A 24,879-nucleotide genomic window follows, 5' to 3' on the forward strand; every position below is an offset into this window, starting at 1 on the left:
GGTACCTGATGAAAGTGTGCATTCATCACACTAGGAAGAATAATCTAGGATATATGATTTCTTCCAGGATCAAATATAAACAAACATAATTGCTACTTTAATGAATCCACCTGCAATGCAGGAGACCTGGGTTCAAGCCCTGGGTTGGGAAGATCCCCCGAAGAAGGGCATGGCAACCCATTCCATTATTCTTGCCTGGAGAATCCCCATGGACAGAGGAGCCTGACAGGCTACAGTCCATGAGGTCGCAAAGAATCAGATATGGCTAAAACTAAACACACATAATTTTTAAAAATTATTTTTGTTACTTTTATACTTTTAAATATGGAGCATTTCAGAGACAGCTAGAGGTCATTTTTAGCTAGTTAGTTGTTCTAGACCTAGAAAATCCCATGGACGGAGAAGCCTGGTAGGCTGCAGTCCATGGGGTTGCTGAGGGTCAGACACAACTGAGCGACTTCACTTTCACTTTTCACTTTCATGCATTGGAGAAGGAAATGGCAACACACTCCAGTGTTCTTGCCTGGAGAATCCCAGGGACAGGGGAGCCTGGTGGGCTGCCATCTATGGGGTCACACAGAGCTAGACACGACTGAAGTGACTTAGCAGCTTGGCAGCAGTTGTTCTGGGCAGGTATAATGGCCCTGATGTTTAAAGTCTTATTGCTGATATATCTGTTTTCACTATTAGGATCATTTCTATCTGGCCAAGTTACTCATTCCTACCTTTGAGATGCCATAATACAGGCATGCTTGTCTGTTCCTCTTGAAGGCGGCATGGGACTGGAGCCAGCTTGGGACAGTGGTATGAAAGTGGAAGGAGTAACAGAGTTAAATTCTCTGCATCTCTGTAAATCTCTCAAAGGTTTTCAACCTTTGTTACCAGTTACTAGGGATTAACGTGATTATTAGAAACTACCACTGATAGCACAGAACTTTTACTCGTAGTCCTTTGTTTACACTTCATTTGTTCAAAGTTTATTATCCTAGGATTGTCTTCTTATGTCCTGTTAGAAGTTCTGATTATTTCTGACCCAGTTCAGTTCAGTCGCTCAGTCATTTCCAACTCTTTGTGACCCCAAGGACTGCAGCACACCAGGCTTCCCTGTCCATCACCAACTCCCAGAGTTTACTCAAACTCATCTCCATTGAGTCGGTGATGCCATCCAACCATCTCATCCTCTGTTGTCCCCTTTTCCTCCTGCCTTCAATCTTTCCCAGCATCAGGGTCTTTTCAAATGAGTTAGTTCCTCGCACCAGGGAGCCAAAGTATTGGAATTTCAGCTTCAGCATCAGTCCTTCCAATGAATATTCAGGACTGATCTTTAGGATGGACTGGTTGGATCTCCTGCAGTCCAAGGGACTCTCAAGAGTCTTCTCCAACACTACAGTTCAAAAGCAGCAATTCTTTGGCGCTCAGCTTTCTTTATAGTCCAATTCTCACATTCATACATGACTACTGGAAAAACCATAGCCTTGACTAGACGGACCTTTGTTGGCAAAGTAATGTCTCTGCTTTTCAGTATGCTATCTAGGTTGGTCATAACTTTCCTTCCAAGGAGTAAGTGTCTTTTAATTTCGTGGCTGCAGTTACCATCGGCAGTGATTTTGGAGCCCAGAAAAATAAAGTCTGACACTGTTTCCACTGTTTCCCCATCTATTTCCCATGAAGTGATGGGACCAGATGCTGTGATCTTAGTTTTCTGAATGTTGAGTCTTAAGCCAACTGTTTCACTCTCCTCTTTCACTTTCTTCAAGAGGTGTTTTTAGTTCTTCTTTGCTTTCTTCCATAAGGGTGGTCTTATCTGCATATCTGAGGTTATTGATATTTCTCCCAGCAATCTTGATTACAGCTTGTGCTTCATCCAGTTCAGCATTTCTCATGATGTACTCTGCATATAAGTTAAATGAGTAGGGTGACAATATACAGCCTTGACGTACTCCTTTCCCAATTTGGAACCAGTCTGTTTTTCCATGTCCAGTTCTAACTATTGCTTCCTGATCTGCATACAGATTTCTCAGGAGGCAGGTTAGATGGTCTGGTATTACCATCTCTTTCAGAATTTTCCACAGCTTGTTGTGATCCACACAGTCAAAGGCTTTGGCATAGTCAATAAAGCAGAAGTAGATGTTTTTCTGGAACTCTCTTGCTTTTTTGATGATCCAATGTATGTTGGCAATTTGATCTCTGGTTCCCCTGCCTTTTCTAAATCCAGCTTGAACATCTAGAAGTTCACGGTTCATGTACTGTTGAAGCCTGGCTTGGAGAATTTTGAGCATTACTTTGCTAGTGTGTGAGATGAGTTGCGATTGTGTGGTAGTTTGAGCATTCTTTGGCATTGCCTTTCTTTGGGATTGGAATGAAAACTGCCCTTTTCCAGTCCTGTGGCCACTGCTGTTTTCCAAATGCTGGCATATTGAGTGCAGCACTGTCACAGCATCATCTTCTAGGATTTGAAATAGCTCAACTGGAATTCTTTCACCTCCACTAGCTTTGTTCGTGGTGATGCTTCCTAAGGCCCACTTGACTTTGCCTTCCGGGATATCTGGCTCTAGGTGAGTGATCACACCATTGTGATTATCTGGCCCAAGAGAAAACTTATTTGGGGGTGGGGAGGTGGTGGGAATGGTTAACAGTATCCTTTTGTGATTTTATATGGTTTCAGTTAGAGTTCTTCAGTAATGACAGTAAAAAGGGAATTTTATGGAAGGATGGAGAGAGCTCATGGATTTGAGAGGTAACTAGTGAATCAGGTTTGAAACAACCAGGTCCCTGGTCCCTTTACCCAGAAGGAAATGAACCTTTACCATTTCTTCTGTGCGTGCAAAACTCTGACCAAAATTCACAGTCCTAGGAGAGAGATTTTTACTGATCAAACTCAGTTTAAAGCCTAATGGAATCAGGTGAAAGGAATTGAAGAGCAGGACCTAACTGTACCAACCACTAGAACTGCACACAGAGGAGAAAACACAGTTCCCCAGATGAAAGAATGATAAGAACAGAGAATGAAGGCTGGCTGACTAAGAAGCAATAAATGTCCACCTCCCTATTTTTGGTTTTGTGGGACAGAAGACAAGACTTGCTGACTGTCAGTAGGAACACACCACTAAAGAAAAGAAAAAGTATTAATAAAAACTGTAGCTGAAGAACGTGGGTATCCTCGTGCTAAAACAAAAGAAAAAAAACTAGTAAAAACAGACCAACCTCTGCCTCTGTGATGGAATAAGGCTGTTAAATGTTAGAAATGTGAATATTTCCCTATTTCTTTCCACTATGGTAAAAACAGATTTTTACCGTGAGATTCTGGAACTTGGCAGGGAGTGCCAGATGGTTTTTTTTTTTTTTTTTTTTGCTTACAACTTTTACACATCTATTTTATAAACATACACATTTTTAATGTATGCTATCAACAAATGGTTTTGAACCACTACACAGAGAAACTGTCTAGTGGGTGAGTTATATGAATTGTTAAATAGTGACTCACACTAACTACAGCCCATTATTTATTATTATCAATCGGCAGGAATCAATATGAATGAACAGTTATGTTAATAATTTAGTGAATATACAATTAGCTGTATATTAATGATTAATAGTCCTGTTTTCATCAACTAAAATATGAATATGATTTTATCCCCTTTGTTTTACCACTTTTCTCCAAGTTATAAAAATAGTATTTTTATGTTCAATAATATGAGAAAAATGTGACAAGTGAAAGATCGTTCTAAAGGTGCTATTAGTCTGCTTGTCCAGTTCAGCCACTGCCATTTCATCCATTGTTATTAGTACTTATTTATCTCTATCTCCAAGGCATGAGGATATAGTTTGGAAGATTGACTAGATTTCAGTTAAGTAGAAGACAGACAAGACTGGGTTTGGAAGACCCTTTGAGTTGCAGAAAGTTGGCACAGTTAAAAGGCATGGAGTAATTCCCAAAGTAATTTCAATTACTTTGAAATCAAGTAGTTCTTGATATCAAACTGACATGTGACCAAAGAAAGTAAAAGCACATGGAATCATCAGGGAAAAGGTATCATAAAATCATAAAATTTTACACTCATCACAGAATTTGGAATGCCAAATACTTCACTTATAAACTCACCTGATCTCACTCTATACTCAAGATATATATCACCCATCACTCAAAACACTCTGTTACTGATCAGCAGCAGTTACAAACTGCTTTGTCTCTTCCAAACCCATCTACTATAACTCTGCTCTCATTATCTTGCTAAAATTTCACGCTGGATCCCTAAGGCTCCTAATAGTCTTGATCCAAAAACATTCATTCCCCAAACCACACCCTCTATATCAAGCCACAGCGATCTTCTTACCATTTTCTCAGACACATTTCCATCTTTCACTATTTCATGACTTTATATATGCAGTTTTGTTTTTCTCAAACATGCTGACCTTCTAACACACTGATGAACTTCTCATCCTTCAAAACATTTCAGCCCTTTTTTATCTTTGACAACTTTTTGAATTCCACCAAACTGAGTTATTCTTATCTTCCGTATTCCTATAGCACTTTGCATTTCTCTCTCCTGTAAAATAAATATCATTTTGTTTTTTAGTGTTTATATGTCTAGGTCCCTCAGGCCTCATGTCACCTAAAGGTAGACCTCCATCTTATTCTTCTTTGGATCTATCCTAAACTTAAGAAAAATTTGGCCCATTGTCTATGCTCAACAAATAATTATTGACTGGGTAAATGAATGTCAACTGAATTTCTGGTATCCTGACATAATCCCTGAGAAAGGAGGGGTCTTTAACGTGTGTTATATCTTCCTTGTTACTAAAAGGTGTGTCTTTTGAGATTTGTGCATATACTGTATGATCTACCTTCACTTTAAACACTAAAATGAAATTTATAGTTTTCCATGTTTCATCTTGCTTTAGCTTAATTTGTGTACTGGTCTTTATAAGTGTAAATTAAAGTCTTATGCTATTTAGGGAAACTGAGATAATCAAAACCCCTGTGCTTTAAAAAGAATATCAATATTATTTGAATTCTATACTATTCTGTTTATTTTAACATTTTTCTGGATATATTTTTGAATCTCATTGACTAGATGTCCATTTTCAACACCATCACATCATATACTATTCACAGGAGTGTTTTGTTTAAAAATGCACAAAGGTATCTTATTAAATAATGTCACAAACATGAAGTTCATTATTATGCAAATGCCATCCTTGGAACAGATTTGTTAATTGAAACTCATTTGCATAATTAATGAACTCCCAAATGAATTATGCCTTTGCAGATTTGTGCAGCATTGTTTTAAAATAAATTATAAAATACATGTCAAAGGAAGAGTGCTTTCTGGGTTCCCATAGCATTGTTTGAAAATTAATTACCAAATGCTTGTCAAATTAAAATGAGTTTGTAGTTTTTACAATGTTATTTTAAAATTAATCACAAAATAAAATGTCACTGCATTAAAGTAAACAACTTGTTATTTTCTGCAAAAAGAACCACAGAAAATAGCATTTTAACTTCAATTATATTGTTTAGTATAGTGATTCTAGTGTTTTATTCATTTCATCTTTACACTGTGACTTAAAATTGGTAGTTGTTAGCATGTTAATGTTTTGATAAATTGAGATTTAATTTAATTTTATTAGGTGGCTTATTTTATACAGTTGATGATTAATGCATTGCATACGAACCAAGTATGGGTTTGTTCATGATAAGCTGGAGTTTAAAGAACATTCAAGGTCACTTAAGTCTGTTTTATGAATGGTATTTTTAAGGTTCATTTTATTGGAATTTGACAGCTGTCAGTAAGAATGATTAAAAGCATTTAGCATGGATATTTTTCTACCTATTCAACAAATATGGTGGTATGATGCCTTTCCTTGGTGCAGTAAAGGCTTTGGACCTCCCCACGACCTCCTTCACTCTCTAGGAATTCTCTATTTTATACAAAAACCATAGCTACTGCCAATCCTGGACTCCCCAGTCCACAGGGAACCTCCATCTACCATGAATTTAAGTGGGAAACACCAGTATATCTAAACAATGATTTGGCCAAAACGACTTTTGAAACAATATATTTGGTAAAGAGTTCCCAGGAATTAAGGTTGCCAATCAAATACCTTTTTAAAAACATTAAAATATAACAATAATAATCCTTTCCTAGATCTATGACAATATGTAACAGTGAAACACTCACTCAACAAATTTGTTTTAATAATAGTATCTCCTCTTTGCTTGTTTCCTGATCCTCCAAACTAAACCTACTGCTATGGTTTATATTCCTATTTTGTCAGTTCTTGACCATAGAATATAATTCCATGGTGAAAGTGCTTTGATGATCGCAACCATGCAAACCAGTCCATCCTAAAGGAAATCAACAATGAATATTCATTGGAAGGACTGATGCTGAAGTTCTAATACTTTGGCCACCTGATGCAAAGAGCTGATTCATTGGAAAAGACCCTGATGCTGGGAAAGATTGAGGGCAGGTGGAAAAGGGGACGACAGAGGATGAGATGTTTGGGTGGCATCACTGACACAATGGACCTGAGTTTCAGCAAACTCAGGGAGATAGTGAAGGACAGGGCAGCCTGGTGTGCTGCAGTTCATGGGGTCTCAGGGAGTGGGACATGACTTAGTGACCAAACAAGAAGACAATTAATTCTTAAGCAAACAGATAAAACATTTTACTTCTATTTTTATTGTATGAACAGCTGCCTATCTAAACCCCATGAACTATTCGATGTCGCCCTTTCTATAAAGCAGTAAACATAACAACCCTTTCTAAGAGGCAATATTCCTTCTACTTCATACCCGGTGTGTGAATAAGAACTCAAGAGGCTCATGCAGATACATGAATTTGACTTCTTGCCATTTCCTCTTCAATTCTGACACATACATTGCTCTTAAAATACTTTTTTTGGTAAACAATCAAGCCAAATATAACCACTACTGTCTAAGATATGATGCTACAATGTACGTATCTCTTTGCTTCAATACCTCGAAATACTTTAACTTGACATCCTTTTCTGAAATTCTCGATCACTATGCCCATACATACATGACAATAAAACATCCAGTGGAGACAAACGATCTCATTTGGACTAATAACCACATGCTGAAATTATAAGTTAATGTCTATAGAGGCAGGAACTTTCATGAGGATTATAATTTACTTTGAGAGAGCTTCCAATGAACTAAAGCAGACATGCTCTAAGTGGAAGAATTTGATCCATTTGTTTTTTTTAATGGACTGTAGTTGGCAAAGCAGTTGTAGACTTTCCAGTCTTTGGGAAAATGCTCATTTTGATGAGAACAAGAGTAAACAAAGACAATTTTTATTGATTGAATGTCAACCTTCTCTGAAGCTTTATAAGATAACTCGTCTACTTGACATAATCTTTTTTTTTTTAACACTGGATTCATTTTGTTATATGAATTTCAGAATCATGGGTAAGACGGCTATTCTATGAATTCGATCAGAATTCAAATTTTCTTTATTAAAACTATGACTTGTTTAAGCTGAGTTTTTATGTTGACTTTTACAGAATGTCTTATATATTGGGCTTGGAGAGGAAAGTGGAGGGTTTTTTTTTAAGTTCTCTTAGAGGCTCTTTCAGATTTGTACTGTTTTTTTTCAGGAGCCTTTGCCAGGCAGTTTTGTTGTCCAGATCAAGATCAGAACCAAATAACCCCAAAATACATACCCTTTATTTCTAAGAGTTTACCAAAGAGAAATTGATTTAATGCTATTTTGTAAGCTCAAGCTACTTCCGAGGCTGCAACATCTATGATGTTAGTTTCCTATGATTTCTGTTCTACCTATCTAAAATCCATTTCTATTCTGATATTATTTCTAGGCATTATATCTATGTTCTTCCAAATCTGCAAGCTAACAAAATATCTAAACTACAAGTTGGAAATTTCTCCCCAAATAAATGATGGATTATTTTGTATTAGCCCTCGGCATAAATAGAACATTTTCTTCATAAACAGTTTTGAAGAGTAAAATATCTTATTTCTAATCACAGAAACACTATCTCACATTAGACTTTTATAAAATATTGCATATATGTTAGTCATATATATGCAATATATAGAATGTTCAAACTACCACACAACTGCACTCATCTCACATGCTAGCAAAGTAATGCCCCAAATTCTCCAAGCCAGGCTTCAGTAGTACATGAACCGAGAACTTCCAGATGTTCAAGCTGGATTTAGAAAAGGCAGAGGAACCAGAGATCAAATTGTCAATATCCATTGGATCACAGAAAAAGCAACAGAATTTCAGAAAAACATCTACATCTACTTTATGGATTATACCAAAACCTTTGACTGTGTAGACCACAACAAACTGCAGAAAATTCTTCAAGAGATGGGAAATACCAGGTCACCTAACCTGCCTCCTGAGAAGTCTGTACGCAGGTCAAGAAGCAACAGTTAGAACTGCACTTGGACTATCTCATGGAAAAATGGACTATTTCCAAATTGGGAAAGGAGTACATCAAGGCTGTATATTGTCTGTATATTGTATATTATTTATTTAACTGGTATGCAGAGTACATCATGCAAAATGCTGGGCTGGATGAAGCACAAGCTGGAATCAAGAATGCTGGGAGAAATATCAATACGCTTAGATATGCAAATGATACCACCCTTAAACCCTTATGGCAGAAAGCAAAGAGGAACTAAAGAACCTCTTGATGAAAGTGAAATAGAAGAATGAAAAAATTGGCTTAAAACTCAACATTCAAAAAATGAACATCATGGCATTCTCTCCCATCACTTCATAGCAAATAGATGAGGAAACAATGGAAACAGTGAGAGACTTTATTTTCTTGGGCTCCAAAATCACTGCAGATGGTGAATGCAGCCATGAAATTAAAAGATGCTTGCTCCTTGGAAAAAAAAGCTATGACCAACCTAGAAGGCAATGGCAACTCACTCCAGTACTTTTGCCTGGAAAATCCCATGGACTGAGCAGCCTGGTAGGCTGCAGTCCATGTGGTCACTAGGAGTTGGACACGTCTGAACGACTTCACTTTCACTTTTCACTTTCATGCATTGGAGAAGGAAATAGCAACCCACTCCAGTGTTCTTGCCTGGAAGATCCCAGGGATAGGGGAGCCTGATGGGCTGCCATCTATGGAGTCGCACAGAGTCGGACACAACTGAAGCAACTTAGCAGCAACCTAGAGAGCATATTAAAAAGTAGAGACATTACTTTGCTGACAGAGGTCTGTTTAGTCAAAGCTATGGTTTTTCCAGTAGTCATATATGGATGTGAGAGTTGGACTATAAAGAAAGCTGAACACTGAAGAATTGATGCTTTTGAACTGTGGTGTTCGAGAAGACTCTTGAGAGTCCCTTGGAATGTAAGGAGATCCAACCAGTCCATCCTAAAGGAAATTGGTCCTGAATATTCATTGGAAGGACTGATGCTGAAGCTGAAACTCCAACACTTTGGCCACATGACGAGAAAAATGGGCTCCTTTGAAAAGACCCTGATGCTGGGGAAGACTGAAGGCAGGAGGAGAAGGGAATGACAGAGGATGAAATGGTTGGATGGCATCACTGACTCTATGGACATGAGTTTGAGCAAGCTCCAGGAATTGGGGATGGACAGGGAAGCCTGGTGTGCTGCAGTCCATGGTGTCTCAAAGTCAGACACGACTGAGTGACTGAATTGAACTCAACTGATGTTAATCCTGACATGTCTTCTTTTACTGCACTTTATCATGCTTCATGATATTGTGTTTTTTTACAAATTGAAGATCTGAAACAATCCTTTATCAAGAAAATCTACTGGTGCCATTTTTCTAACAGCATTTGCTCACTTCATGTCTCTGTGTCACATTCTGATAATTGTCACAATATTTAAAATATTTTCATTTTATTATATTTATAAGAGTGATCAGTGATTCTGATGTTACTATTGTAATTGGGGGTGGTGGTGGTTGCCATAAACTATGTCCACATAAGACAGCTTAATCAATAAATCTTGTTTGGGTTCTGACTGCTCCACCAATTGACCATTCCTGGTCTCTTCCCTTTTCCTCAGACACAGTAATAATGAAATTAGACCAATTAATAAGCACACAACACCTCTAAGTGTTCATGTGAATGGAAGAGTCAATGGAGGTAGCAAACTTCATTGCTGTCTTAAGAAATGACCATACCCACCCCAACTTTCTGCAACTACCACCCTGCTCAGTGAGCAGCTATCAGCATCAAGACAAGAACCTCCACCAGCAAAGAGATTACAACTCACTCAAGGCCCAGATGACTGCAAGCATTTTTCAACAGTACAATAGTTATTAAAGGTAATGTACTGATACATTATTATTTTGGCTACAACACTTTTACATACTTAATAGACTACAGTATAGTATAAACATGACTTTCATATGTACCGGTAAACCAAAAAGTTCTATGACTCACTTTATTGCAGCATTTGTTTTATTGCAGGGGTCTGGAACTGAACCCAGAATATCTTTGAGGTATGTATATAACTATAAACTTCTTTTTGATGAAGGAAATTTTCTAAAAACTGCTCAATATTATATGGGTAAAATCACTGAATTTTAATTTTCATTTTTTCAGTTAGATGTTTAGGTTTTATAGATTCATAGCCAGAAAGAAAAATAGGCATGCTATTACTTTGACAGTAACACAGAATTTCATTTTATTTTCTTATTCATCTGAGTACCTATCCATCTTTCTAAACCTTAACCTGTGATTGAATGATTCATAGACTTATTGCATATGCATGCATATAATTGGAGATCGTTCTTCCCTAGAGTTCAAGTTGAACATCACTGTTGATCTATGTCCACCATGGCATTATAGGTCATTTTTTTGCAGCTATTTATAATTGGACATAAAATATTAATCCATCTGAGTTTCTGTATAGAATGTACCTGGAGGAGGTAGGAACTTAGAGAGGAGGCATACAGAGACAGAATCTTAATTCATTTATTTTGAAGAGAAGTCACTTTATCTTGAAGGGCAGAAGGTCTGTCTCTAGTAGTCCCCTTTGTGATCTAGAGGAGAGAATTCACAATGACTACAGCTTACAGAGAAAACTGAAATCCCTTTATGGGTTTGACTTTTCTTACTAACCCCAAATGGGTAAAGGGTTTGTTTTATCCCAGGTTTGAAAAGCAAGAAGGTCAACATGTGACTCTCCTTTGGATCAGAGATTTCTGCTGGTAGAATTGCCACTGGGTACTGAGTTTTGGTGAAGAGAATGTAAAGCATTTAAAGAAATTCTTGATAGTTGATCCCTTGTTATTCATTTTCAGGTTCCCTAGTGAAAATAGGTCTAATTTTTTGAATTTACACGGGTATACCTGTGGCGGATTCATTTCGATGTTGGGCAAAACTAATACAATATTGTAAAGTTTAAAAATAAAAAAAAAAGAATTTGTCAAGATTCTCTGCTGAAAGAATGAAACTGGAACACTTTCTAACACAATACACAAAAATAAACTCAAAATGGATTAAAGATCTAAACATAAGACCAGAAACTATAAAACTCTTAGAGAAGAACATAGGCAAAACACTCTCCCTCATACATCACAGCAGGATCCTCTATGACCCACCTCCCAGAATATTGGAAATAAGAGCAAAAATAAACAAATGGGAAATGGAATCTAATTAAAATTAAAAGCTTCTGTACAACAAAAGAAAATATAAGCAAGGTGAAAAGACAGCCTTCAGAATGGGAGAAAATAATAGCAAATGAAGCAACTGACAAACAACTAATCTCAAAAATATACAAGCAACTCCTACAGCTCAATTCCAGAAAAATAAACTAACCAATCAAAAAATGGGCCAAAGAACTAAATAGACATTTCTCCAAAGAAGACATACAGATGGCTAACAAACACATGAAAAGATGCTCAACATCACTCATTATCAGGGAAATGCAAATCAAAACCACTATGAGGTACCATTTCACGCCAGTCAGAATGGCTGCGATCCAAAAGTCTACAAGCAATAAATGCTGGAGAGGATGTGGAGAAAAGGGAACCCGCTTACACTGTTGGTGGGAATGTAAACTAGTACAGCCACTATGGAGAACAGTGTGGAGATTCCTTAAAAAACTGGAAATAGAACTGCCTTATGACCCAGCAATCCCAGTACTGGGCATACACACCGAGGAAACCAGAATTGAAAGAGACACGTGTACCCCAATGTTCATTGCAGCACTGTTTATAATAGCCAGGACATGGAAGCAACCTAGATGCCCATCAGCAGATGAATGGATAAGAAAGCTGAGGTACATATATACAATGGAGTATTACTCAGCCATTAAAAAGAATACATTTGAATCAGTTCTAATGAGGTGGATGAAACTGGAGCCTATTATACAGAGTGAAGTAAGCCAGAAAGGAAAACACCAATACAGTATACTAATGCATATATATGGAATTTAGAAAGATGGTAATGATAACCCTGTATGTGAGACAGCAAAAGAGACACAGATGTATAGAACAGTCTTTTGGACTCTGTGGGAGAGGAAAGGGGGGGTGATTTGGGAGAATGCATTGAAACATGTTAATATTATATATGAAATGAATCGCCAGTCCAGGTTTGATGCAGTGTACAGGATGCTTGGGGCTGGTGCACTGGGATGACCCAGAGGGATGGTATGGGGAGGGAGGAGGGAGGGGGGTTCAGGATTGGGAAAACGTGTACACCCGTGGAGGATTCATGTTGATGTATGGCAAAACTAATGCAATATTGTAAAGTAATTAGCCTCTAATTAAAATAAATAAATTTAAATTAAAAAAAAAAGATAAAAAAAAGATTCTCTGCTGAGATTATTAGATGACTAATATTAAGGGGGAAAAGTGACTTCTACCTCAATGGCATTTAAGAAATGTGATTATTTAGAATCCTATTTTATCAGTATTGTTGCCTTCTTAGATCACTGAGGAGCATCCAGAAGTACTAATCTGACAATATATATACTATGAAGACTGTACTTATAAAGTAGCAGTGAAAGTTGATTCATATAATCTGGATCTTAAGGTTTTTTAGATTCTTCAGTTTGGTTCTACCAACTAAAAGGGCAGCGAGTGGAAGGAGCAGATGACAAATCGTTTCTTTCTTAGAGAAGCAGATAACTTGCCCCTAAATCTACATCCTTGTACTTGAATCTTTCTTGATTGGTCTTGATTGGTCTCACAGTTTCAAAATGGTTCACTGTTAAAAGTGAACTTAGAGACATCTTAGACAGTTCTCTAGCTGCTTACACTTTATGAATCTTAGAGCATTTAATTCAGTTCAGCTGCAGTTCAGCTCAACAATGGAGCCCGTACTCTGGGCCAGGTACTGTGCCAAGCACTGAGGTATCCATATGAGTAACACCTCCTTGTTGTCCTCAAGGAGCTGACAGTCTATGTCCCTCAACAGAAACAGGCAATTATCATTTCATCCAGAAAGTTCAATAGTGGTGTTGTATAGAAAGCCTGCTCAAACAGCCTGGAGGGAAATGGATCAGAGAAAAGAATGCTTCCAACTGTTCCAGAATCATTGGAATTTGCAGCTGCTTAATCCTTAGACATTATCGGACCCACCTGATCTCATATGGAAGGATAATAGCAGAAAGTTGATGCAAAATTGGGATTGCCCCATGCTACACCCCAGCATCTGGCTTGGTCAATATGAAATATCAATATCGTAGGTCAATATGGAAACAGGGTTATAGAATGTTACACTAGTTCATTAAAGACAAACTCAAAAATTCTCTACTAATCAAACTCTTAGGCGATCATATGTGCTGTATACTTTCATGCATGCTGAGTTGCTAAAGTTGTACCTGATCCTTCGTGACCCCATGCATTGCAGTCCACCAGGCTTCTCTGTCTATGAGATTCCCCAGGCAAGAATACTGGATCTTCCATGACCCAGTGATTGAACCTGCATCTCCTGCATTGGCAAATGGGTTCTTTACCACTGATAAACTAGGGAAGCCTGCTCTATACTTAAAGATCCTTAAATCATCCTGAGTGTAGTTTTATGGAGATTCCTGTAAATTACATCACTGACTTGTTTTTTACTATTTGGTCATCATTCCCACTTCTCCCCTCATCAAATGCTGAAATTTTTTCTCCTTTCACAAAATCAAGTAAATGCAGAGTTATATACTATTAGTGTTTAACTGAATCTCCACGACCAGAAAAACATAAATGCCACGTCATAAAACAATGAAGAGATAAAAATCTTTCTCCTTTAGTTCCTAAGAGTAAATGATAAATGCCTCACAAAATAACTGTTTGGTAATTATAATTACACCCAATTTAGAAAGGAAGAATCTGGTCTCAGAAAGGTAAATCATGACCAGAGTCATCAGTCAGTCTTACATCAGTGCTCTAGTTCTTTATCTATGATTTTAAATGTTGTGCTATGTTGGTTATACAAAATAGCCACATCAGACTGTGAAAACTTCTATGTCAGTACATGCTTCCCAGAGTTCTTTTTAGCCTGACCATTTTTTAGAATTTAATAATAGTAGAAGGATCCCCTTTATGGATCACAGTCTTGTCGTGGTGAAGGGGCTTGTGTAATTCAGTGAAGCTATGAGCCATTCCCTGCAGGGCCACCTAAGATGGATGGGTCATAGTGGAGACTTCTGACAAAATGTGGTCCACTGGAGGAGAGAATGGCAAACCACTCCAGTTTTCTTGCCATAAGAACACCATGAACAAAATGAAAAGGCAAAAAGATATGACACCAGAAGATGAGCCTCCCAGGTCAGTAGGTGTCCAATGTGCTTCTGGAGAAGAGCAGAGGGCAAATACTAATAGCTCCGGAAAGAACGAAGTGTCTGGGCCAAAGCAGAGATGATGCTCAGTTGCGGGTGTGTCTGGTGGTGAAGGTAAAGTTTGATGATGTAAAGAACAATACTGCATAGGAACCTGGAATGTCAGGTCCATGAATCAAGGTAAATTGGACATGGTCAAGCAGAAGATGCAAAAGTGAACATAGACATCTTAGGAATGGGTGAACTAAAATGGACGGGAATGGGCAAAGGTAATTTAGATGACCATTATATCTACTACTGTGGGCAAGAATCCCTTAGAAGAAATGGAGTTGCCCTCATAGTCAACAAAAGAATCTGCAATGCAGTACTTGGGTGCAATTTCAAAAACAACAGAATGATCTCAGTTCATTTCCAAGGCAAAACATTCAGCGTCACAGTAATCTAAGTCTATGCCCAAACCATTATTGCTGAAGAAACTGAAGTTAACTGGTTCTATGAAGACCTACAAGATCTTCTAGAACTAATACTAGAAAAAGACATCCTTTTCATCATAGGGGACTGGAATATAAAAGAAAGAAGTCAAAGAGATACCTGGAAAAACAGGCAAGCTTGGTCTTGGAGTATAAAATAAAGCAGGGACAAGGCTAGCAGTTTTGTCAAGAGAACTAACCAGTCATAGCTAACACCCGTTTTCAACAACACAAGAAATGACTCTACACATGGACATCACCAAATGTTCAAAACCAAAATCAGACTGATTATATTCTTTGGAGTCAAAGATAAAGAAGTTTTATAGAGTCCGAAAGAACAAGACCTGGAGCTGACTATAGCTCAGATCATGAACTCCTTATTGCAAAATTCAGGCTTGAATTGAAGAAAGTACGACCTAAATCAAACCCCTTCAGTTCAGTTCAGTTCAGTTCAGTTGCTCAGTCATGTCCGACTCTTTGCAACCCCATGAATTGCAGCATGCCAGGCCTCCCTGTCCATCACCAACTCCCGGAGTTCACTCAGACTCACGTCCATCGAGTCGGTGATGCCATCAAGCCATCTCAGCCTCTGTCGTCCCCTTCTCCTCCTGCCCCCGATCCCTCCCAGCATCAGAGTCTTTTCCAATGAGTCAACTCTTAGCATGAGGTGGCCAAAGTACTGGAGTTTCAGCTTTAGCATCATTCCTTCCAAAGAAATCCCAGGGCTGATCTCCTTCAGAATGGACTGGTTGGATCTCCTTGCAGTCCAAGGGACTCTCAAGAGTCTTCTCCAACACCACAGTTCAAAAGCATCAATTCTTCAGTGCTCAGCTTTCTTCACAGTCAAACTCTCACATCCATACATGACCACTGGAAAAACCATAGCCTTGACTAGATGGACCTTTGTTGGTAAAGTAATGCCTCTGCTTTTGAATATGCTATCTAGGTTGGTCATAACTTTTCTTCCAAGGAGTAAGCGTCTTTTAATTTCATGGCTGCAGTCACCATCTGCAGTGATTTTGGAGCCCAAAAACATAAAGTCTGACACTGTTTCTACTGTTTCCCCATCTATTTCCCATAAAGTGATTGGGACCAGATGCCATGATCTTCGTTTTCTGAATGTCGAGTTTTAAGCCAACTTTTTCACTCTCCTCTTTCACCTTCATCAAGAGGCTTTTTAGTTCCTCTTCACTTTCTGCCATAAGGGTGGTGTCATCTGCATATCTGAGGTTATTGATATTTCTCCCAGCAATCTTGATTCCAGCTTGTGCTTCTTCTAGTCCAGCATTTCTCATGATGTACTGCATAGAAGTTAAATAAGCAGGGTGACAATACATAGCCTTGACGTACTCCTTTTCCTATTTGGAACCAGTCTGTTGTTCCATGTCCAGTTCTAACTGTTGCTTCCTGACCTGCATACAGATTTCTCTAGAGGCAGGTCAGGTGGTCTGGTATTCCCATCTCTTACAGAATTTTCCACAGTTTATTGTGATCCACACAGTCAAAGGCTTTGGCATAGTCAATAAAGCAGAAATAGATGTTTTTCTGGAACTCTCTTGCTTTTTCCATGATCCAGCAGATGTTGGCAATTTGGTCTCTGGTTCCTCTGCCTTTTCTAAAACCAGCTTGAACATCTGGAAGTTCACGGTTCACATATTGCTGAAGCCTGGCTTGGAGAATTTTGAGCATTACTTTACTAGCATGTGAGATGAGTGCAATTGTGCGGTAGTTTGAACATTCTTTGGCATTGCCTTTCTTTGGGATTGGAATGAAAACTGCCCTTTTCCAGTCCTGTGGCCACTGCTGAGTTTTCCAAATTTTCTGGCATATTGAGTGCAGCACTTTCACAGCATCATCTTTCAGGATTTGAAATAGCTCAAATGGAATGCCATCACCTCCACTAGCTTTGTTCATAGTGATGCTCTCTAAGGCCCACTAGACTTCACATTCCAGGATGTCTGGCTCTAGGTGAGTGATCACACCATCGTGATTACCTTGGTCGTGAAGATCTTTTTTGTACAGTTCTTCTGTGTATTCTTGCCACCTCTTCTTAATATCTTCTGCTTCTGTTAGGTCCATACCATTTCTGTCCTTTATTGTGCCCATTTTTGCATGAAATGTTCCCTTGGTATCTCTAATTTTCTTGAAGAGATCTCTAGTCTTTCCCATTCTGTTGTTTTCCTCTATTTCTTTGCATTGATCCTGAGGGAGGCTTTCTTATCTCTTCTTGCTATTCTTTGGAACTCTGCATTCAGATGCTTATATCTTTCCTTTTCTCCTTTGCTTTTTGCTTCTCTTCTTTTCACAGCTATTTGTAAGGCCTCCTCAGACAGCCATTTTGCTTTTTTGCATTTCTTTTCCATGGTGATGGTCTTGATCCCTGTCTCCTGTACAATGTCATGAACCTCAGTCCATAGTTCATCAGGCAGTCTATCAAACCCCTTATGATTATCCAATAGAGTGATGAATTGGTTCAAGGGATTAGGTCTGGTAGACAGAGTGCCTGAAGAACTACGGACAGAGGTTCGTAACACTGTACAGGAGGCATTGACCAAAACCATCCAATAGAAAAAGAAATGCAAGTAGGCAAAGTGGTTGTCTGAGGAGGTTTTACAAATAACTGGGGAAAGAAGAGAAGCAAAAAGCAAGGTAGAAAGGGATAGATATGCCCACCTAAATGCAGAGTTCCAAAGAAAAGCAAGGAGCATTAAGAAAGGTTTCTTAAATCAACAATGCAAAGATATAGAGAAAAATGAAAGAATGGGAAAGACCAGAGATCTCTTCAAGAAAATTGGAGATAGCAAGGGAACATTTCATGCAAGGATGGGCACAATAAAGGACAGTAATAGTAAGGACCTAACAGAAGCAGAAGAGATTAAGAGGATGTGGCAAAATACACAAAAGAACTATACAAAAAAGTTTCTAATGACCCAGATAACCACTGTGTGGTTACTCTCCTAGAGCCAGATATCCTGGAATGTGAAGTCATGTGGGCCTTAGGAAGTATTACTGCAAACAAAGCTAGTGGAGGGATGGAATTCCAGCTGAGTTATTTCAAATTCTAAAAGATGATGCTATTAAAGTGCTACACTCAATAGGTTAGCAAATTTGGAAAACTCAGCAGTAGCCACAGAACTAGAAAAGGTCAGTTTTCATTCAAATCCCAAAGAAAGGCAATGCCAAAGAGTACTCCAACTACCAGACAATTGCACTTATTTTACATGCTAGCAAGATTATGCTCAAAATTCTTCAAGCTAGGCTTCAACAGTATGTGAACTGAGAACTTCCAGATGTACAAGGTGGGTTTAGAAAACACAGAGGAACCAGAGATCAAATTGCCAGCATCTGTTGGATTATAGAAAAAAACAATGAAATTCTAGAAAAGCATCTAGTTCTGCTTCAATGACTACACTAAAGCCTTTGACTGTTTGGATCACAACAAACTGTGGAAAATTCTTAAAGAGGTGGAAATACCAGACCACATTACCTGCCTCCTGAGAAATCTGTATGCAGGTCAAGAAGCAACAGTTAGAACTGGACATGGAACAACAGACTGGTTCCAAATAGGAAAAGGAGTACATCAAGGCTTTGTATTGTTGCCCTGCTTATTTAACTTCTATGCAGAGTACATCATGCAAAATGCCAGGATGGATGAAGTACAAGCTGGAATCAAGGCTGCCAGGAGAAATACCAATAACTTCAGATATGCAGATGACACCACCCTTATGGCTGAAAGTGAAAAGGAACTAAAGAGCCTCTTGATGAAGGTGAAAGAGGAGAGTGAAAAAGCTGGCTTAAAACTCAACATTCAGAGAAATAAGATCATGGCGTCCTCTCCCATCACTTCATGGCAAATAGATGGGGAAACAATGGAAACAGTGACAGACTTTATTTTCTTGAGCTCCAAAATCACTGCAGATGGTGACTGCAGCCACGAAATTAAAAGACGCCTGCTCATGGAAGGAAAACTATGAGAAACACAGACAGTATATTAAAAACCAGAGATGTCACTTTGTAGACAAATGTCCATATAGTACAAGCTAGCTTTCCAGTAGTCATCTGTAGATGCTGACCATAAAGAAGAGTGAGTGCAAAAAGAATTGATGTTTTTGAATTATGGTGCTGGAGAAGATTCTTGAGAGTCCCTTGGCCTGCAAGGAGAGAAAACCAGTAAATCCTAAAGGAAATCATCCCTGAATATCCACTGGATGCTGAAGCTAAAACTCCTATACTCTGGACACCTGATGAGAAGAGCCAAGAAATTAGAAAAGACCCTGATGCTGTGAAAGGTTGAAGGTAAAAGGAAAAGAGGGTGGCAGAGGATGCGATGGTTGGATGGCATCATTGACTCATGGACATGAATTTGAGCAAATTCCAGGAGATAGTGAAGGACAGGGAAGCCTGGTGTGCAGCAGTCCGTGGGGTCACAAAGAGCTGGACACAACTTAACGACTACCCTACAACAACAACAGAAGGACATGTCAAAATATTAAAGAAATTGAAATTCCTATAGTAAAACTGTATGATCTGACATATACCTCTGATAGAACTTCACTAGACAGGCTAGTCACTCATTTTTATGCTCAGTGAGAACAATAGCAACAAAAAATAAAATTGAAATCTCCAGCATCAGCACATTTTTCCCAGTAATTGGGCAAGATCTCTCCGTACAGTTTTCTTTGTGAGCCCCAGCCAGGACCCCAAGGGATAGCATGAGTAATGATTCATCACATACTCAGCACATACTTGTTAAGTAGCTATTGAGCATGTGATTTCACCAATGAACAGATGGTCCCTGCCTTCATGATCCTAGAGACTAGAAGAGAAGAGAGATATGAACAATGGGTATATAAACTACAGTATTTCAGTGGCAAAGCACACAAAACTGTGGTTGGTCTGGGCTTCCCTGGAGAAATAAAACATAAAAGTAGAGATCTCAGAAACGATTAGGAGTTAGGTACTGAAGATGGGAGTGATGTAGGAAAAAGTAGAAACTGTATTGAGAAAACTGGACTTTTGAAGACTCCACAGAGGGAAAAACAAAGATGCAACTATAGTCTAGAGTAGGTATGGTGTGGCTGGAACTAGGACATCCTACTAAGAAAGAGATTGGAGAAATATAATAATGATAAAGTTGATATTCATCTGGCACCTACCACAGTCAGATGCATTATCTTTAGCATATTATAATGTCCAGTTCATACAATATTCATAAAAACCCTAAGAAGGAGATATTATTATTATACCAATTTTACAAGTTCAGTAATGTTGTCATGGTTACACAGTGGTTAAATGAGTAGATGGCAAAACTTTGAACCTCTGGGTTTTGATTCCAGAGCTCACACTCATAATCAGTGATCTCTGCTGCCTCTGGACTATGATAAACCTGTTAGGACAAGAGAATTTTAGTCGTCATCTTATAGTCCAGGAATTAACGTATGCTCCTCATCCTAGAATGACTGAATTAGGAACTCTGTAGCAGGCCCAGCAATCCATAATTTCACAAGCTCTCTAGGTGATTCTAATGATCAATAAAATGTGAGAACCTCTGATGTAGACAGTGAGAACTGCTGCAACATTTTAAGCAGAGAAGTGACTTAGATGATGCTCCCTGAGAGTTGGTCATTCTTATCCACACAACCAAAGGGGAAACCATAAGTTTGGGTTTGATAGTTCTCACTTCAGAGGGAAGTAAGACTCAAACTCTCTCATTTTCTCCTTTGCACCTGCAAAGTCACATGCCTACTCCCCCTACTCACAGAGAATGAAGTTAAAAACAAAGGCTACTAAAAGTGGCAGGAGTAACGGAGCCTCCTTAACCCGATGGGTGAATCGAGAAAAATAAAAGTAACCTTTGTGATCTTATTGCAGGAAAAATGCCACTAATAAGGCATGACTTAGATAAATTTTAATCTATTAGAATTGCTTAGCTTTATGAGTAAAAATAGTGTACATGTAACAATTAAAGATATTTCTCATTCTTTTGACCAAAAAAAATTTTTCATTAGGAATAGCTGTAGTAATAACTATATTTATATTTTTTGCAAAATACACATCATAGTATTAGAGTAACATGAAATTTTCACTCATTTAGAAAGGGGTGGATAGGAATTAAAAAATACCTTTAGAAAGTCAAATTTAATGTCTACTAGAAGGATTACAATAGAACAGTAATCTTCAATTGGTATTTTATTTCTTTTCAACTAAGTTACATCCATTTCATTAACCTGCAGTAAACTTCTTCCACTACCAATTTTTACATTTAATGCTTTTAATGCCCTTTAATCTGATTTTCAAGGACTATACTTAGACTACTATGATTTACTTACTGAAACTCAATCAACCTAGAAATCAGAAACTGTTAAAAATTTTGTAAAAAATATGAAAATGACTAATAATATACATATTTTTGAGGAGAGAACAAATATTTGAAAAAACTAATAAAGCAACTAACTTGACCTTGAAATACTCTTAAGGATGAAAAAAAAAAAAAGGATTTAATCTGGTGCCCATTCTCACCTCAAATTCATGTGTGAGTAAAGAAAAAGAAATATCATATTTATTTGTGTGGCTAGGATTCAACATGTTGTGCTTGAAATCCAGGGAAGAAAATGCAGGATTTAAAATAAATATACAGTTTTATATAATCGTGCCGCTGTGTTTCTTGAGTCCCGTATCTTCAAGGTAACCTAGAAGGCAGTGGCACTCCACTCCGGTACTCCTGCCTGGAAAATCCCATGGACGGAGAAACCTGGTGGACCTCAGTCCATGGGGTTGCTGAGGGTCGGACACGATTGAGTGACTTCACTTTCACTTTTCACTTTCATGCATTGGAGAAGGAAATGGCAAACCACTCCAGTGTTCTTGCCTGGAGAATCCCAGGGACGGGGGAGCCTGGTGGGCTGCCGTCTATGGGGTCGCACAGAATCAGACACGACTGAAGCGACTTAGCAGCAGCAGTACTTTGATTAAAAGTTTTTTCATTCTTATTAACTGACAGACACACAGCAGCAGGGAGAAGAGAAGTGGCCACCCCCCTCCCTCTCTTTTCCTCCCCCTTTCCACGTTTCCTCTTTCTAGTGTGTGAGATGAGTGCAATTATGCAGTAGTTCGAACATTCTTTGGCATTGCCTTTCTTTGGGATTGGAATGAAAACTGACATTTTCCAGTCCTGTGGCCACTGCTGAGTTTTCCAAATTTGCTGGCATATTGATTGCAGCACTTTCACAGTGTCGTCTTTTAGAATTTGAAATAGCTCAACTGAAATTCCATCACTTCCACTAGCTTTGTTCATAGTGATGCTTCCTAAGGCCCATTCATATCCCAGGATGTCCGGCTGTAGGTGAGTGATCACACCACCATGGTTATCTGGGTCATGAAGATCGTTTTTGTATAGTTCTGTGTATTCTTGGCACCTGTTCTTAATATCTTCTGCTACTGTTAGGTCCATACCATTGCTGTCCTTTATTGAGCCCATTTTTGCATGAAGTGTTCCCTTGGTATCTCTAATTTTCTTGAAGAGATCTCTAGTCTTTCCCATTCTATTAGTTTCCTCTATTTCTTTGCATTGATCACTGAGGAAAGCTTTCTTATCTCTCCTTGCTATTCTTTGGAACTTTGAAATTCCCCAGGCCAGAATATTGGAGTGGGTAGCCTTTCCCTTCTCCAGCAGATCTTCCCAACCCAGGGATTGAACCCAGGACTCCTGCATTGCAGGTGGATTCTTTACCACCTTAGCCACAAGGGAAATCCAAGAATACTGGAGTTGGTAGCCTATCTCTTCTCCAGGGGATCTTCCCAACCCAGGAATCAAATTGGTATCTCCTTCACTGCAGGCAGATTCTTTACCAACTGAGCTATCAGGGCCATGTGAGAAGGCAACAATTATTTGGCAGTTCACTAAAACCTTCACTAGCTTCAGAGTAAATTATGTCCGCATCTGTGTATGTCCACAGTGGCAGGACATCTGACACCCAGAGCCAAAGGGGGAGGGATTGAGTCTGGACTGAGCAGAGGTTCGGAGGAGGGGAGAGGCGCTAATTACCTGGGTCCCTCTGCCTCCTCATAGGCCCCCATCCTGCACAGTGGACCAGGAAAGCCTGGAGAAGAATGAATGGAGGAAACACAGGGTTCCCCACTCTTCTGTTCACCTACTCTTTAGTTAGAACAACCCTGGTGGCTTAGAGGTTAAAGCGTCTGCCTGCAATGCAGGAGACCTGGGTTCGATCCCTGGGTTGGAAGATTCCCTGGAGAAGGAAGTGGCAACCCACTCCAATATTCTTGCCTGGAGAAACCCATGGACAGAGGAGCGTGGTGGGCTACAGTCCATGGTGTCGCAAAGAGTCGGACACAACTGAGCGACTTCACTTTCACTTTCTTTCACTCGTTAACAACTATGCATCAACCATCTACCTGTACTAAATACATAGTGTAAGTTAAACTTTACCATGAATCTTGACCGCTTGTGGTTTATAATCAAGTGATGGTAACAAACTTGAAATGATTATATGAGTTATTACATCACTACAACTGTGACAAAAGCTACAAGGTGAGAGAGCAGAGTGCTTTTAGGGAGAATGACTGGAGCACCATGCTGTAGCCATGCCCATCTCCAGAAAAGAAAAGAGAGCCAATATTGTGTAACAATCATTATCAGAATGAATTTCTATTTCTCAGGGCAACAGTGGTATAGGTGATAGCATTAATACAATAATGTCAAGGAATTTAGAAAATGCTGGCTACATGATAAGCCATATAATGAACTATGTATAAAATTTTGTTATTGTAAAGATGAAAAGAAATCCCTGGAATCTTCCCCTCCCCACCAGATTTTAATAATACACATTCCTCACAAAAAGAAGGAAACACATTTTCAATCTTATGCACCTGTGTGGCTAGTCAATTATTCACAAAGCATCATGGATCTGATACATAGTTTCTCTACCTAATTCTGTTGGACAGCCAATTTGTAATGCTAACCAAAATGTGCACAGGAACCTTAAAGGAACCATCACAGATATTTTCTGAGGATCCATTTAGTGGTAAATTGAGGGATATTTGGAAGAGTCAGATGTGGACAGATATCATCTTAGCACATGTTTATCTATCATCTGGAATTGCCAATAAATATAGTGTTTAAATTGCAGTGGTTAAGAATAAAGACCCTGATAATGAGAGAATCTAGCAGTAGATCATATAAATGATTACAGGGCTGTATAAAAATGACTACCAGACCAGCCACAAAAAGTATAACAGGAACAACCTTTGATTATTTGTTAATCATTCAGGCCAGTGGTTCTCAAAATTTAGGTGGGGGGCATAAGAATTGCTGGATGAACCTATTAAAATAAATACAGATCAGAGGCTCTGATTAGAGATTCTAAGCATCTAATAAAGGGGGAAATTCCAGAATCTGCTTGTTTAACAAGCATCCCAGGCAATCTAAACACTTCTCTTAGACAGTATTCTGACAAACAAAACTTTGAATAATTTTCAAGTTATCATCCAGGATCATCCCCCTCTTTTGACTCCAGTGGTCCTAGACTACCTTCAGTTCCTGAAACAAACTGTGATCAATCTCTCCCAGGACTTTTACATTAACAGCTGCCTTTCTAGGAATGATTTTCTGATACTTCTTGGGCCAACTC

At 38.7% G+C, this 24,879-nt stretch overlaps 1 long non-coding RNA gene across 2 annotated transcripts in view; it reads right to left on the bottom strand.

Moving 5' to 3' along the window:
* Positions 1-201: 201 nt before the first annotated feature.
* LOC139186946 (uncharacterized) overlaps positions 202-24,879 on the bottom strand; it is a 223,449-nt gene continuing 198,771 nt past the window's right edge. For both annotated transcript variants that reach the window (XR_011570635.1, XR_011570634.1), the window contains one exon: positions 202-9,180. This is a non-coding gene — a long non-coding RNA (uncharacterized lncRNA). The remainder of the gene's footprint in view (positions 9,181-24,879) is intronic.

This window comes from Bos indicus, chromosome 2, assembly GCF_029378745.1.
Source record: "Bos indicus isolate NIAB-ARS_2022 breed Sahiwal x Tharparkar chromosome 2, NIAB-ARS_B.indTharparkar_mat_pri_1.0, whole genome shotgun sequence".
In the NCBI taxonomy this organism is placed as follows: Eukaryota; Metazoa; Chordata; class Mammalia; order Artiodactyla; family Bovidae; genus Bos; species Bos indicus.